Source organism: Carcharodon carcharias, chromosome 5 (genome assembly GCF_017639515.1).
Source record: "Carcharodon carcharias isolate sCarCar2 chromosome 5, sCarCar2.pri, whole genome shotgun sequence".
In the NCBI taxonomy this organism is placed as follows: domain Eukaryota; kingdom Metazoa; phylum Chordata; class Chondrichthyes; order Lamniformes; family Lamnidae; genus Carcharodon; species Carcharodon carcharias.
Genome location: NC_054471.1, coordinates 22,031,582 through 22,046,889, shown reverse-complemented (window position 1 = coordinate 22,046,889; position 15,308 = coordinate 22,031,582). Strand labels below are relative to the sequence as shown.

Genomic DNA, 15,308 nt, shown 5'->3' with positions numbered 1-15,308 from the left:
CACCCATAGTGCTGAAAAATTTCCTCTTCAGGTATTTAGCCAATTCCCTTTTGAAAATTACTTATATTTGTTTTTGCCTCCAATTCAGATCATAACAGAAGAAAGTCATTAACTGAAGTTGTCAACTGAATGCTCCCCAAAGACCTTGTCTAAATCACCTTCAGTAGTCGCTGGTGTTGTTTCTCCAAGGGTAAGTTGTTGTCACAGACACTATAATGACTACAGTGTCCCTGAGGGAGAACAAATACAGCATTGGGTCCCAATGTGCACAGCGAGTAAGGTGCTCGATTGCAAGTGCCACAGATGATGATGGCTGAATTTTTTTTTAATTCATTCATGGGGTGTGAGCATTGCTGGCCCATCCCTAGTTGCCCTTGTTCAGGGCATTGTAAGAGTCAACCACATTGCTGTGGGTCTGGAGTCACCTGTACACCAGACCAGGTAAGGGCAGCAGATTGTCTTCCCTAAAGGACATTAATGAACCAGATGGGTTTTTACAACAATGGGTTTCATGGTCACCATCAGGCTTTTAATTCCAGATTTTCATTGAATTCAAATTTCACCATCTGCCCTGGTGGGATTCAAACCCCAGTTCCCAAAGCATCACCCTGGGTCTCCAGATTACCAGTCCAATGGCAATACCACTGTGCCACCACCTCCCCAAATTCAAGTAACTGGAATAAATGACCCATTATAACAGCACAGAAAGTATTTCAATTCAAATGTACTGCTTTGCTAAACACTGAATTCAAATGAAAGCATTGGAATTGCAACTTCAAGTGAATGTTTATAAATGCAAATCAAAGGCAAACTGGGTCTGAAGTTAGTTATTCTTTTTTGCTGGTAGAGCCTTCAAACAAAGTACCAAATTCCACTGAATTTCTCCCTCTGCCTCCCATCCTTACTTATTCCCCTATTGTTCAGCTGCATTTTTGCATCATATTGCAGCTTTCAGCTTTTCCCACTCATCTATGCCAAAGATGGATTTTATTCCACTGTAGGATCCACATGTCCCCAGGCAACAATTCAGCAATTATTTTAAGTGAATGAAAATTGAGGAATGATTTATTTAAAAAGATTAAAACAAGATTCACTGAAGGGTGTGTAACCTTGGCACTTACAACACACTTCCATGAAAGAAAAGAGCTCGAAACGGCTAATTTCTTCGCTTCTGACTATTAAAGAAATATATGAACTCTTTTCTGCCCCAGAAACCGATACAGACCCTGTAAACGTATTCAGGGGCATAGTATTCAGAACAAACAGAAAAGGAGGTAATGTAGCCACATGTCAGGGAGAAGTCAAACAATCACTGACTCATTACTGTACAGCAAAAGTGGTCATTCGACTCAAGTCAGTCGATGCCTGCTCTCTGGAGAATAATCCAGTCAAACTCATTTCCCAGCTCTATCCCTGTAGCCCTGCAAATTTATTTTTCCCTCAAGTGTCCATCCACTTTCTTATGAAATCACTGACCATCTCTGTTTCCACTACCCTTGTAGGCAGTGACTTCTAGCTTATTACCACTTGCTGTAAAAAGTTCTTCCGCACATCCTCCCCCCAACCCTCCACCTCCTGGCATCTTTTGCCCAAAACCTTAAATTTGTGTTCTCTTGTCAGGAACAGCTTTCATCTACCTTATTCAAACCCGTCATGATCTTGCACACCTCTATTAAATCTCCTCTCAACCTTTGCTCCAAAAAGAACAATCCCGCTTCTCCAACCTAACCTTGTAGGTAAAAGCCTCCATCCCTAGAACCATTCTGACAAATTTCCTCTGCACCTTCTCAAGGATCTTCACATCTTTCCTTAAGTGTAGTGACCAGAACTGGACCCAATATCTGAGTAGTGGCCTAACCAGAGCTTATAAAGGTTCAGCATAACTTCCTTGCATTTGTATTCAATATCTTTTTTAAATGTAGCCTAAGATCCCATATTCTTTACCAATTACTTGCTCAATATGTCCTGCCACCTTCAAAGGTCCATGTTATTTTTTATTCATTCATGAGGTGTGGGTATTGCTGGCTTGTCCAACATTTGTTGCCCATCCCTAATTGCCTGTGAGAAGGTGGTGGTGAGCCGCCTTCATGAACCATTGCAGTCCATGTGGTGTAGATATACCCACAGTGCTGTTAGGAAGAAGGTTCCAGGATTTTGACCCAGTGACAGCGAAGGAACAGTGACATATTTTCAAGTCAGTATGGTGAGTGGTTTGGAGGGGAACTTCCAGGTGCTGGTGTTCCCATGTGTCTAATGCCCTTGTCCTTCTAGATAGTAGCAGTCATGGGTTTGGTCGGTGCTGTCTAAGGATCCTTAGTGAGTTCCTGCAGTGCATCTTGTATACACTGCTGCAACTGTGTGTCAGTGGTGAAGGGAGTGAATGCTTATGGATGGGGTGTCAATCAAGCGGGCCGCTTTGTCCTGGATGGTGTCAAGCTTCGAGTGTTGTGCTGTTGGAGCTGCACTCATCCATGAAAGTGGGGAGCATTCCATCACACTCCTGACTTGTACCTGGTAGACGGTAGACAATTTTTGGGGAGCTAGGTGGAGAGTTACCCACTGCAGGATTCCTAGGCTCTGACCTGCTCCTGCAGCCACCGTGTTCATATGGCTAGTCCAGTCAGTTTCTGGTCAATGGTAACCGCTGATAATGGGGGATTCAGCAATGGTTGTGCCAATGAATGTCATGGGGCGGTGGTTAGATTTTCTCTTGTTGGAGATGGTCATTGCATGGCACTTGTGTGGTGTGAACAGTATTTACCACTTGTCAGCTCACACTGGATATTGTCCAGGTCTTGCTGCATTTGGACATGGACTGCTTCAGTATCTGAGGAGTCACGAATGGTGCTGAACATTGTGCAATCATCAGCGAACATCCCCACTTCTGACCTTATGATGGAAGGAAGGTCATTGATGAAGCAGCTTTTTTTTTATTCATTCATGGGATGTGGGCATCACTGGCTAGGTCAGCATTTATTACCCATCCCTAATTGCCCTTGAGAAGGTTGTGTATAGTTGCCTTGTTGAAACTCTGCTGTTAAGGAGAGTTTTTCAGGATTTTCAGTGAAGGAATGGCGATATATTTCCAGGTCAGGATAGTGAGTGGCTTGTGGGGGGTGAACATCCAGGTGATGGTGTTCCCATATATCTGCTGCCCTTGTCTTTCTAGATATTAACGGTCATGGGTTTGGAAGTTGCAGCCTAAGAAGCCTTGGTGAGTTTCTGCAGAGTATCATGTAGATGGTACACATTGCTGCCACTGTTCGTCAGTGGTGGAGGGAGTGAATGTTTGTGGAAGGGGTGCCAATCAAGTGACTGCTTTGTCCTGGATGGTGTCAAGCTTCTTTAGTGTTGTTGGAGCTCTCATCCAAGCAAATGGAAAGTATTCCATCGCACTCCTGACTTATGCCATGTAGAGAGTGGACAGGCTTTGGGGAGTCAGGAAATTAGTTACTCTTCACAGAATTCCTAGCCTCTGACCTGCTCTGGTAGTCATAGTATTTATGTGGCTAGTCCAATTCAGTTTCTGGTGATGGTTGGGCCCAGGCCACCACCCTGTGGAATTTCTGCAGTGATGTTCTGGAATTGAGATGACTGACCTCCAACAACCACAACCATCTTTCTTTGTGCTAGGTATGACTCCAACCAGCGGAGAGGTTTCACCGATTCCCATTGACTCCAGTTTTGTTAGGGTTCCCCTTGATGCCACACTCGGTCAAATGCTGCCTTGATGTCAAGGGCAGTCACTCTCACCTCACCTTGGGAGTTCAGCTCTTTCATCCATGTTTGAACCAAGGCTGTAGTGAGGTCAGGAGCTGAGTGGCCCTGGCAGAGCCCAAACTGAGTGTCAGTGAACAGGTTATTGCTAAGCAAGTGCTGCTTGATAGCACTGTTGATGCCCCCTTCCATCACTTTACTGATGATCAAGAGTAGGCTGATGGGGCAATAATTGGCCTGGTTGGATTTGCCCTGCTTTTTGTGTATAGGACAAACCTGGGCAATTTTCCACATTACCGGATAGATACCAGTGTCGTACCTGTACTGAAACAGCTTAGCTAGGGGCGTGGCACATTCAGGAGCACAAGTTCTCAGCATGTGAGGAATGGATTTTTAAAATATTTTTGAGGAATATTGTATTATTCAGTGGAGAAGGCTGTGTGTATCCATGTGTGTATGATTTAATTAAGCTAGGCAGAGATTAATAGGAGACAAGATGTCTGGGGAGCTTGAAACATAAAGGGGATAGAGGTGTTAGGTTTGAGGTACAGCTAACATTTGCATAGTTAGATAAGTTGAGAGTTTGTTTGACTATCAAAGGGGAGTCAGAAGTAACAGGAAACATGTTTGTATCTTGAAAGAGTTCCCTAGGTAAATTGAAGGGGACACAGGGCAGAACTTTTCCATCAGCGTGCGGGGGGAAAGACCCGCATGTCGACGCGTAAAATGACACAGGGTGACGTAGGGTGGAACTCCCAACGTCATTTACATTTTCAGGTCAGTGGGCACACAGCCAAGTCGGCTGCACTCCCGCCAACCTGTCAACGGCCTATTAAGGCCATTAAGAAACAAATTCAGCTTATTAATGGAGCTGCCCATCCAACCTTAAGGTTGGCGGGCAGGCCAGGAGCCCAGGCAGGCTTGTGAAAAAACATGAAACCTCATCCACTGGCAGGATAAGGCTTCATGAGGGTTTTTAAATTTTAATGAAAGGTTGCAATAAAAAAGTTATGGACATGTCCCAACTCATGAGTGTCAACAGAGGACATGGCAGGGAAAATATTTAAACTCCTTCATTAAAAGTTTCAAAACGGAGCCAATCTCCCTGAGGCAGCACTTAGACTCAGGGAGGTCTGGGTGCTCTTGCGCATGCACGAAAGGGCGCACTCCCGGCTGAAGGAATCCCCCCCGCCCGCACAGACAGCGCATGGCGCTTCCTGGCAGGCGTTACATCACATAAAATGGAGGCATGCCCCCAACCGGGGCCACCGATCGGGAGCCCGACCGCTCCCGCTCTTCCCCCCCAAAGGGGGGAAAATTTTTCCCATAATATATTTTATTGACCTGAAAGCACAGGCAAGATATAGACATGAAAGATTTTACATTTGGAAGAGTTGGAGTTCAAAGAGGTGTGAGAACTATGGATCTGAGATGAAAGAGGAAAAAAAAGTATTTTGGAGTTATTGTGCAGCTGTGAGATATAGCTGAGATAGCAGTTGAGCTGGAGCTGTTGAGGTAGCAGCTGGAGCTGAGTTGGGAACTGTTAGCTGTGGGCTGGCAAGAGATGCCGTTTGAACCAGCTATCCAGTCGAGCCAGCAAAGTCTTGGGCTGCGACTAGCAATTTTATTCTGAAGTTTGGATTCCACAGCAAAGTGGGAGAGCATTGAGAGGTCATGTGGTATGTTTCTATTAAAGCTACAGCAGTTCACACTGGGTAACATTACTGGATTTCTTATAGTTAAATATCCATAAGTGAGTGTTGCCTGGAAGGAGTTTACTTGTGGTTCTAACCAATTGGAGACCTTAGTTGTGCAACTGTAATCTGTGTGCTTAAGTTTTCTTTTATTCTTGTTAATAAAACTTTTACTTTTAATTTTTAAAGTCCCAGAAGTGTTACTGGACCTCTTATGGCTAAGATCAACATGTCTTCTTCTCGTTCTCAGAATACTAAAAGAAGGGTATGGCTCATGAGCCAAGTTTCTCTCTAGGATTTGGTTTGCATAGCAACTAACACTGGCTGTGGTCACAACAAGTACTATTGCTGGAATGTCAGGGCCCATAGCCTTTGCAGTATCATGAACCCCCAGGTCCTTATGTCCCTGCACACGCTTCAGAAAAGTATTATGTCTATACTGCCTTTTCCCATCCCAAAGTGCATCACTTCCCACTTTTCTGCATAAAATTCCATCTGCAATTTGTCTGCCTGGTCTGATAGCCTATCTACGTCCTGTTGCAGTCGATTGGTATTAGCCTCACTGTTTGATATCATCAATAAATTTTGAAATTTTACTCTGTTTTGCAATATGCAAGTCACTCATATATCAATAAAGTCAGTGTTCCCAGCAATGTCCCTTGGGGAACATCATTGACTGTCTACCATCCTCCAATCTGGAAAAAAGTTGCAAGTAATTGAAACAGAGGCTGTGGGAGATGGGAAGCTACAGAAAGAGCAACTCTGGTTCGAAATTTCTAGTGTGAAAAGAATCAATTCTAATGCAATGGATATGCTATAGATCACCAGGTCAACACAAGGAGAACTAGCACTATGAACAGCAAAGTACAATGTCTCAATGCAGGAATGCTATGTTAATAGGAGATGTCTATCAACTCAATATCAATTGGAAAACTCAAGTAGTTTAGAGTCAGAGTTGTTGAATGTGATGCTTGATTATTTCAGGACTCAAATGTGCAAGAGAAGCCACAAAAGGCAGTGCTCACGTTGACCTGGGACTTGAAATGGACCCAGACAATGTACTGAATGTATACAATGTGCCACAGTTCCCCTGGGGATCAGGGACCACAGAATTAGCAAGCTTATCATGAAATGGGTTCAAATTAAGCACGGGAGCAAGGTTTAGAATCAGAAAATGGCCAGTTCCAAGCAAGATTTAAAATAAACGGATCGGAGGAAGACAATAAAAAACAAGATCAGCAGGTCAGACTTCAGGCCTGACACTAAATAGATCAATAAAAAATGGAGTAAGAGGAAAAATTACCTCAACAAATCCTGCAGGGAGAAAGGAGGAAATGAACACAAGAGCACACAAAATAAATCACAAAAGATGACCAGAGGGGCAAAGAAAGGCTTAGAAAGTGGAAACAAAGCATAACCACAGCAACAACTTGCATTTATGAAGTGCCTTTAGCATTGCAAAATGTTCCAAGGTGTTTCACAGGACTGTTATTGGATAAACATATTGACACTGAGTCACAGAGATATTAGAGCAGATGACCAAAACTTTGGTCAAAGAGGTGAATTTGAAGGAGCGGTGCACATTTATTTAATACTTCAATATCAGGAGGATTATCAGAGAAAAACTGATATTAAAAGATGCAAACGGACTTGGGCACAAGATAGTAAAAATTCCAAATGATTACTTCCTCCAAGCATTCACAAGGGAAAACAACATGTCCTCTTCAGAAAAAAATAAGAGTATAGAGGCAACATTTAGGACTTGGGCAAAACAAAAACAGAATTACCTGGAAAAACTCAGCAGGTCTGGCAGCATTGGCGGAGAAGAAAAGAGTTGACGTTTCGAGTCCTCATGACCCTTCAACAGAACTAGTATTTATTCCAGAGTGTTGGGAGAAATGGACAAGGAGATTTGTGAGGCACTGACAGTTATTAGTGAATGAGTCAATGAACATTAGGGAGATTGGAAACAAGCTAATAAGGTTCCTTTTTCAAAAGGAGTGACAAAATAAACACAAATGACAACAACCCAACATGTCTTCAAATCTGTGTAAAATAATGGAATTTAGCATCAGTGAACCTGAAGATTACTTATACAACCACCCAGTACATAAGCATTTACTATGGTTTTAGATGGGGAAGATCCTACCTAACCAACCTACTTGATTTTTGTAAGGCAAGTCAACAACCCAAGTCTTTTGTGGAGAACCCAACCAAGCTGCATACTTCAGGCTTTAGAAATGTGGTTGACAAAGTTCCTTGAAAAGATTAAAAATTAAATTCAAACCTGCGGATTCTGCGCAAAACTTGGGTATGGATAAGAAATGGTTAATGGATGGAAAACTGGGAGTACTATTTGGGGGTAAAAGAGGAAAATTCGACTGGGGCACTCCAGAGCTCGCTACTAATATGGCTGCTTTTCTGATTTACATCAATGATGAATTAAGAACTCCATATAAGTTGGTGAAATTTGCAGCGGTTACCCAACTGGGAGGACAAGTGGAATAAAAGGAGGCAGCCCAACAATTACATAATGAGCTGAATGCAAGTGAAACGAACAATGAGAAATTAAATTTAATGCAGACAGGTGCAAAGAAAGCATTGGAAAGAAGGTGGAAAAATGGTTGATGCGCATACTTCACGAACGACGTTGAAATTGCTAACAGTGATGTTGTAAGAGACCTTGGAATCTTAGATGATGCTCAACATGTTCAATTGCTCTAGAGTAACAATCAACAAACCTAGGTTAACTGCAGATGCTGGAAATCTGAAACAAAAACAGAAAATGCTGTAAAAACTCAGCAGGTCTAACAGCATCTGTAGAGAGAGAGAAAGACAGAGTTAACGTTTCGAGTCCGTATGACTCTTCTTCAGAGCTAAAGAGAAGTAAAAACGTGATGAAATTTATACTGTTTAAGTCGGGTGGTGTAGATGAAGCTGGATAAAAGGCCATCAATAAACCTAACAATGTTGAACTATTTAATTGAAACTGTAGAATACAAGTCAGAGAAAGCTATGTCAAAACTATAGAGCGCTCTGGTCAGATCTCACCAAATACCGTGCTCATCTCCAGTCAGGGCAAAAACAAAAGACTTTCAAACGCTGGAAGCAACGAGAAAAATTTTGGTGTCAGGCAGGTGAATTATGACAATAGATTGTAGATGGATAGGTTTTTCAGCATGCAAAAGGAGTATTTATCTTAGAAGTTTCTCCTCAAGTTCTCTGCCCGAATGCAAGTACTTATTCACTGAACCATGGCCAAGTGCCATGATTCTTTTTACTACAGGTAGGGTGAGAAGATAGGCCCTGAGTTCACCTTGGCCAGAATGGGGATCAAACCCTGTGCTGTTGGTGTTAATCTGATCTACACGCTAACTGTATAGCCAACTGAGCTAACTGTCCCTTCCCTTAGAAGCTTATGAGATAGTAAATGGTATGAAAAAAATTAATTTGGAATATTATTTTAATCTAAACTGTTGTAATAGTTGTTTGGTGGTACAGAACTTGAGTATCGCTGAAAAAAAGAGAGACATGCCTAAGCTTTTCATCCTCTCTCCACAGATGCTAACATTTCAAGTCTGTATGACCCTGCTTCAAAGCTAGAGAGAGGTAGAAATGTGATTAAACTTATATTGTTTAAGGGGTTGGTGGTGGTGGTGGTGGGGGGGGGGGTGCGGGGGAAGGAAGGAGGAGGAGGAGGAGGAGGAGCAGGAGAAATTGGATAGAAGACCAGGAGCGATTGACAAAGATGTCATGGACAAGAAGACAAAGGGAGTTTTAATGGTAGTGGTAAGGGCTAAAGGAGGTGCTGATAGTGGCATAAAGGTAAGAAAGCAGAATGTGTTAATAGCAGAACAAGTGTAACCGCTCTGTGAAAGGACAACATAGAACAATTAACAGATGGCCCTTTTGGGGGTGGGGCAGGTGGTGGGGGCTGTGGTTGGGGAAAAAGGATGGAAAAGGGATTAAAAGGGAATTAAAAATATGAATAAATGAATAAAAGTGGATAAAAAAATTTAAAAAGTTATTAAGAAAGGGGGGATTTAAAAGGGGTGAAGGTAGAGGAGAGAGTTCATGGTCTGAAGTTGTTGAACTCAATGTTAAGTCCAGAAGGAAACAATTTAAACTGTATGCGAACAGTGCTGATTGGTTAGCAAATGGACTCTGATTGAGAGATGCGCTACCATAGCAAATGGATCAGTGATGGTGACTGATAGTTAACTTCCAAGCATTGTTTGAAATTTAAACATCTTGGCCCTGATTGGTCAAGTCATTGCACCCAGGTGAATCAGCAAATGGCTGTCACTTATTTTGTTTAGCTGAAACAGGCGCAATGTATATGTACACAATCAGAGTCCACTTGCCAACCAATCAGTCCTCTTTTTACATACAATATAAGTTGCTGTTTTCCCCTTATATCGGTATTCTTACAAAGTGTCCTGGTGAGTGCAAGATGAAAAGCTTAGAAATGACTCCTTTTTCAGCAATAAACTGCCAGTAGGGTAGGGAATACAGGCTCAAACTAGTAACAGCAAACACTAACAGAAATATTAACAGGCTCCATTTTGCAGAGAATGACCAATATTTGGGTTAGGCTTCCCCAAGCAGAATGCTAGGATGTAAGCTACGCCAATGGTGGAAACATAAGGTAGTTATTATAGACGAATTTCCTCATTCTTCTTATGTATTTTATGAGCATTTCTGGTTTGCTGATAATTCATTTGAAAACTAGGAAAGAAGAGTATTTCAAAGCCACAACTTGCTACCATGTCAAAGCTAGTAACGTAATAAATGTGTGCGCTGTTGTCAGGTAGTGAAAGGAATCATGTTCAGCTGTTATGCACAATCACAGTTCAACATCCTATGGCCCTCCATTGCCAAGACTTAAACACAAAGAAGGGCCAAGAGAGAAAGATAGTAAAGAGAGAGAGTCAGTAACTCTGAAACCATACCCCATCACGAGTCACTGTCTTAAAGGGAAGGCAGGAGAAATGAAGATATAACTGAGAAAAAAAACAAGTTTCGTAAATGAATTCTCTCGAAAGTGCACTTTTTACATCCCGGAGGAGGAATTCTAACTGCTACTGCTGCACTTGAGTGCAATTACAGCACAGTTGGCTCACTGAGCATTAAATTCATTTTACAATATATGCTCTGGACACAAAATTAAACACCCAAGCTTCAAAAATAAATATCCTTCAAATTTTGAATGAAAACTTTTAGATTTACATGGTCCAGAACCAAGGGGTTATAATTCTCAGGATAACCTGAACAAGCTGCTGTTCTTTTCTCCAGAAAATAAAACAACTGAGGGAGGAGCTGATAGTGATTTTGAAGTCATAAAGGGGTTTGATCGGACAGATAGAGAAAAGATGTTTCCACTTGTGGGGGACACCAAAATAAGGGGTCATGAATATAAGATAGTCACTTAATAAATTCAATAGTGAATTTAGGAGAAATCCTTTACCCAGAGAGTGGTAGGAATATGGAATGTGCTACCACATGAAGTCAGTGTGGCATTTAAGGGCAAGTTAGATAAATATGAGAGAAAAAAGAATAAAAGGTTATGCTGATAGGATTAGATGGAGTAAGGTGGGAGGAGGCTTGTTTGGAGCGTAGACGTTGGCAGACAATTGTGGGGCTGAATGACCTATGTACTGTATATTCAATGCATTCTACATAATTACAATCATTCCATATTGAATTCAAGGATATAGAGTGTTTAGGGTCCAGTTAGAGAAATGCTGGGCTAAATTTCAGAGAGTGGAAGTGTTTAGTCAGGATGCTATTGTGAGTTGGGGCAGGCTTGTTTGAATTGGCTGGTGCCCATTCATTTTTATAGGTTTGTATGTTTGAATGGTTAATTCAGAAGTAATAGCTTTACATTCTGTAGTTGTTCTGGAGTGGAGTAGTTGCTATAAATATAATTATAGAACTTAATGCAAACAATCCACCTTTGAGGCAGGCAGTTGGTGGAACTCCCAATAGAACTTTAAATCCAGCATCACTCACATAAGTATGTTGAAGCTTTGCAGCACCTGTAACACGTGAATAGAAACAAAGATGTTTACAGCACAGAAAATTCAGGTCCACTGGAGACGAGGAGCTTCAGTTAACTGAAGCGGCTAGAAAAGCCAGTGATGTTCTCCTTATAGCAGAGGGAATTTAAAGAGATTTTCTTGAAGCCATAGTCATAATGGCACAGAAGACAACTGTTTGGCCCATACAGTCCATGCCAGAATTGCCACATATTCAAAATTATGAAGGGTTTTTAAAAGAGTAAAGACACATAAATAGTTTCAGCAGAAACTGAACTGGACTAGCCATATAAATACTGTGGCTACAAGAGCAGGTCAGAGACTGGAAATTCTGTGGAGAGTAATTCACCTCCTGACTCCCTAAAGCCTGTCCACCATCTACAAGGCACAAGTCAGGAGTGTGATGGAATACGCTCCACTTGCCTGGATGAATACAGCTCCCACAACACTCAAGGAGCTTGACACCGTCCTGGACAAAGCAGCCCACTTGCTTGGCATGACATCCACAAACATCCACTCCCTTCACCATGGACGAACAGCAGCAGTGTGTACCATCTACAACATGCACTGCAGGAGCTCATCAAAGCTCCTTAGACAGCACCTTCCAAACCCATGACCATTACCATCCAGAAGGACAAGGGCAGCAGATACATGGGAATGCCGTGCCCGCCCCCAATTCACTCACCATCCTGACTTGGAAATATATCGCCGTTCCTTCAGTGTCGCTGGATCAAAATCCTGGAACTCCTTCCCTAGCACCACATGGACTGCAGTGGTTCAAGGAGGCAGCTCACTACCACTTTCTCAAGGGCAATTAGGGATGGGCAATAAATGGTGACCCAGCCAGCGACATCCACATCCCACGAATGAAGGAAAAAATCTATTTCCAGTGGCAGATGGATAGTAATCAGGGGGCATGGATTTAGAATAATTAGTAAAAGAACCAAAGACGAGATGAGGGGACTTTTTCTTTTTTTTTTAAATGCAGCAAATTTTTGCAGCCTGGAATGCACTGCCCGAAATGGCGGTGGAAGCATATTAAATAACAACTTTCAAAAGGGGGTTGGATAAATAATTGTGGGGAAAGATTTACAGGGCTAACGGAGAGGTAACATTGGGAAATGATGCAGGATGGGGAAAGGCCTGCCACCCAACCAGATGCAGATTGGGGGCAGCCACAGGGGCTGCAAAGTGCTGAGGCATGCTGTTTAAAAGGCCCACCTTGGTTCTCTGGGATTTTGTCCCACTTGTTTGCACATCTTTTAGGCCCTCCAAATATTGGCAAGACTTGCTAAGGGCAGTCTGCATATTCCCTAATGTAAGGCCAATACCATCCTCTTCACTCAGGAACCATCAGATAAATTATCCCTGCAATACAATACTGACATCAATACCCTACCATAACCTTTTTTTAAATTTTAGAACCTTACAGCACAGGAGGTGGCTATTCAGTAGATCATGACTGTGCCAGCTTTAGAAAGAGCTATCTGATTAGGCCAATTCCCCCTCTTTTCCATCATAGCTCTTTAAATTTTTCACCCTTTAAGTATTTATCCAATCTGTACTGCAACGCATCCAGTGCCTGCCTTCAAGGGCCCTCGCTCCTATTTTTTTATTCATTCATCGGGTGTGGACCTTGCTGGGTAGGGCAGCATTTATTGCCCATCCCTAATTGCCCTTGAGAAGATGATGGTGAGCTGCTTCTTGAACCACTGCAGTCCCTGTGGTGTAGGCACACTCACAGTGCTGTTAGGGAGTTCTAGAATTTGGACCCAACAACAGTGAAGGAACAGCAATATGATCCCAAGGCAGGATGATATGTGGCTTGGAGGGGAACTTGAACATGGTGGTGTTCCCATGCATCTGCTGCCCTTGTCCTTCTAGGTGGTAGAGGTCACGTTTTTGGAAGGTGCTATTGCAGGAGGCTTGGCGAGTTGCTGCAGTGCATCTATTAGATGATACACACTGCTGCCACTGTACATCGTTGGTGGAGGGGTGAATGTTGAAAGTGGTGGATGGGGTGCCAATCAAGTGGGCTGCTTTGTCCTGGACAGTGTCGAGCTTCTTGAGTGTTGTAGCAGCTGCACTCATCCAGGCAACTGGAGAGTATTCCATCACATTCCTGTCTTGTGCCTCGTAGATGGTGGACAGGCTTTGGGGAGTCAGCAGGCGAATTACTTGCCGCAGAATTCCCAGCCTCTGCCCTGCATTTGTAGCCACAGTATTTACATGGCTAGTCCAGTTCAATTTCTGCTTTGTAGTCAATATCACTCTGATGCACCACTAGCCAGAGCTTAAGGAAATGGGACAGTGGGAAATATATTGGAGAACAGTGTGTTGGGTCCCTTATCGCAATCAGTTCTGAGCTGCTAATGCACATTCTGATCCCAAATCACAAACCAGCTGAGCAATACTTCCACTGGTTAATGGCTAAATACATCACCAGAATCTGATTTCGGCCAGAGTGCTGCCTCAGTGCTCGTGCACAAAGAAAGAACAAAAATCAACCAGGATTTTCACTTTGGCTCATCTCACCAGAGGTGACTCAGAGTGCACATGCACTAGCAGGATGAAGGGGTCAAGTCTTACTGTGATGCCCTCTGCAGTTGAATGACTTGCTGATGTTCATTGTTAAAGTTCCACCCTTGAGGTCTGTAAATCCATACTCTAAGAACAATCAGGACAGGAGAACACATTTTGAAATGATAGCTGTCTTAAATGGAGATAAATGGGATTGGACTTTATATACTTATTAATAGGTTAACACATTGAATTTGATGCTGAAAAGAGTCAAGAATGAGGGCCATTTCTTCTGTTTCAAAGTATAAGGCATAAAATTTTATAGTGAATACTCAGTGCAGGAATATATATCTGCCTTTAGCAACTACTATGTATGGTGCAACACATGTTGGCATGCTGCTGGCCACAAATCAGTGCAAAGCAATAAGACGGCTAAAATATGGCTGCAGATCAGCAACACTGGGAAGGAAGCCTGGGCTTGAACAGGAAGCGCTAAAGACCCTTTCCAACATTTTCTCAAATAGAAAGCCAATAATTTTGGTCAGAATGACAAAAAATAGGGAATCTGAAAACTCAGCTTGAGCTTCTTTCTTTCTTATTTTTAATTTTTTTTCTGAAAATGGATTCAGTGAAACTTTTAAAGCAAATAAATATTTATTGCTTTTGCACAAATTGTGTAATGCCCTTCCATAAAGATTCTAAGAGCATGTCAAATATAGAAGTAAGAAAAAGAAAACTCATGAATTTACACAACATAATCACATTATACTCTGAAGTAGTTCTATTTAGCTCTAATTTACAGATCTTAAATTCAATTCTGCCTTCATATATAAAACATAGCAAATCTCAACAGTGTAAAAAGCACGATTCATAATCAAAAGCTGTGTAGTTCCACTTACTGTAGTGTCTTGGGGATGTACAACAAGGAATTAAACACTGGTGCCGAGTTCCCTAGGGTATTTCTTCACCCAGTTTAAATGCCCGCAGACCCTTTTTTTTTTTAAAACAGCTCTGAACTCTACACACACCCATGCTCTTATAAACAGAATTGGTCTGCACTTTAATGAACACAGTCCACAGCATGGAAGCTGACAAACCAGAGCTGCAGCACATTGCCTGAGACCCACCACCCCGCAGAGTAGCTCCCAGCTTACAAGCTTGAATCACAAGGACGATAACTGGCTCCCTGCCACTGGTCCCATACCATTTACTTCTATTTACATCCCTTTACTGGGAACTGACAAACCTCTGGCGAGATGAAGGAAATGTTCCTGGCGCTTTCAATAAATTAGAAGAACTAAATTTACTTTGCTCTCCTCCAAAGTACATGTGTGAAAGC

General features: G+C 42.4%; 1 protein-coding gene across 8 annotated transcripts in view; it reads right to left on the bottom strand.

Moving 5' to 3' along the window:
* Positions 1 to 15,308, bottom strand: part of disp1 (dispatched homolog 1 (Drosophila)) — a 423,869-nt gene that overhangs the window by 226,299 nt on the left and 182,262 nt on the right. The window contains exon 1 of one of the 8 annotated variants that reach the window (XM_041188535.1): positions 14,869 to 15,062. The exons of the other annotated variants lie outside the window; for them this stretch is intronic. The gene's annotated coding sequence lies outside the window, so the exon portion shown is untranslated. Of the gene's footprint in view, positions 1 to 14,868; positions 15,063 to 15,308 lie in introns of those variants that run through there. 8 annotated transcript variants of the gene reach the window in all.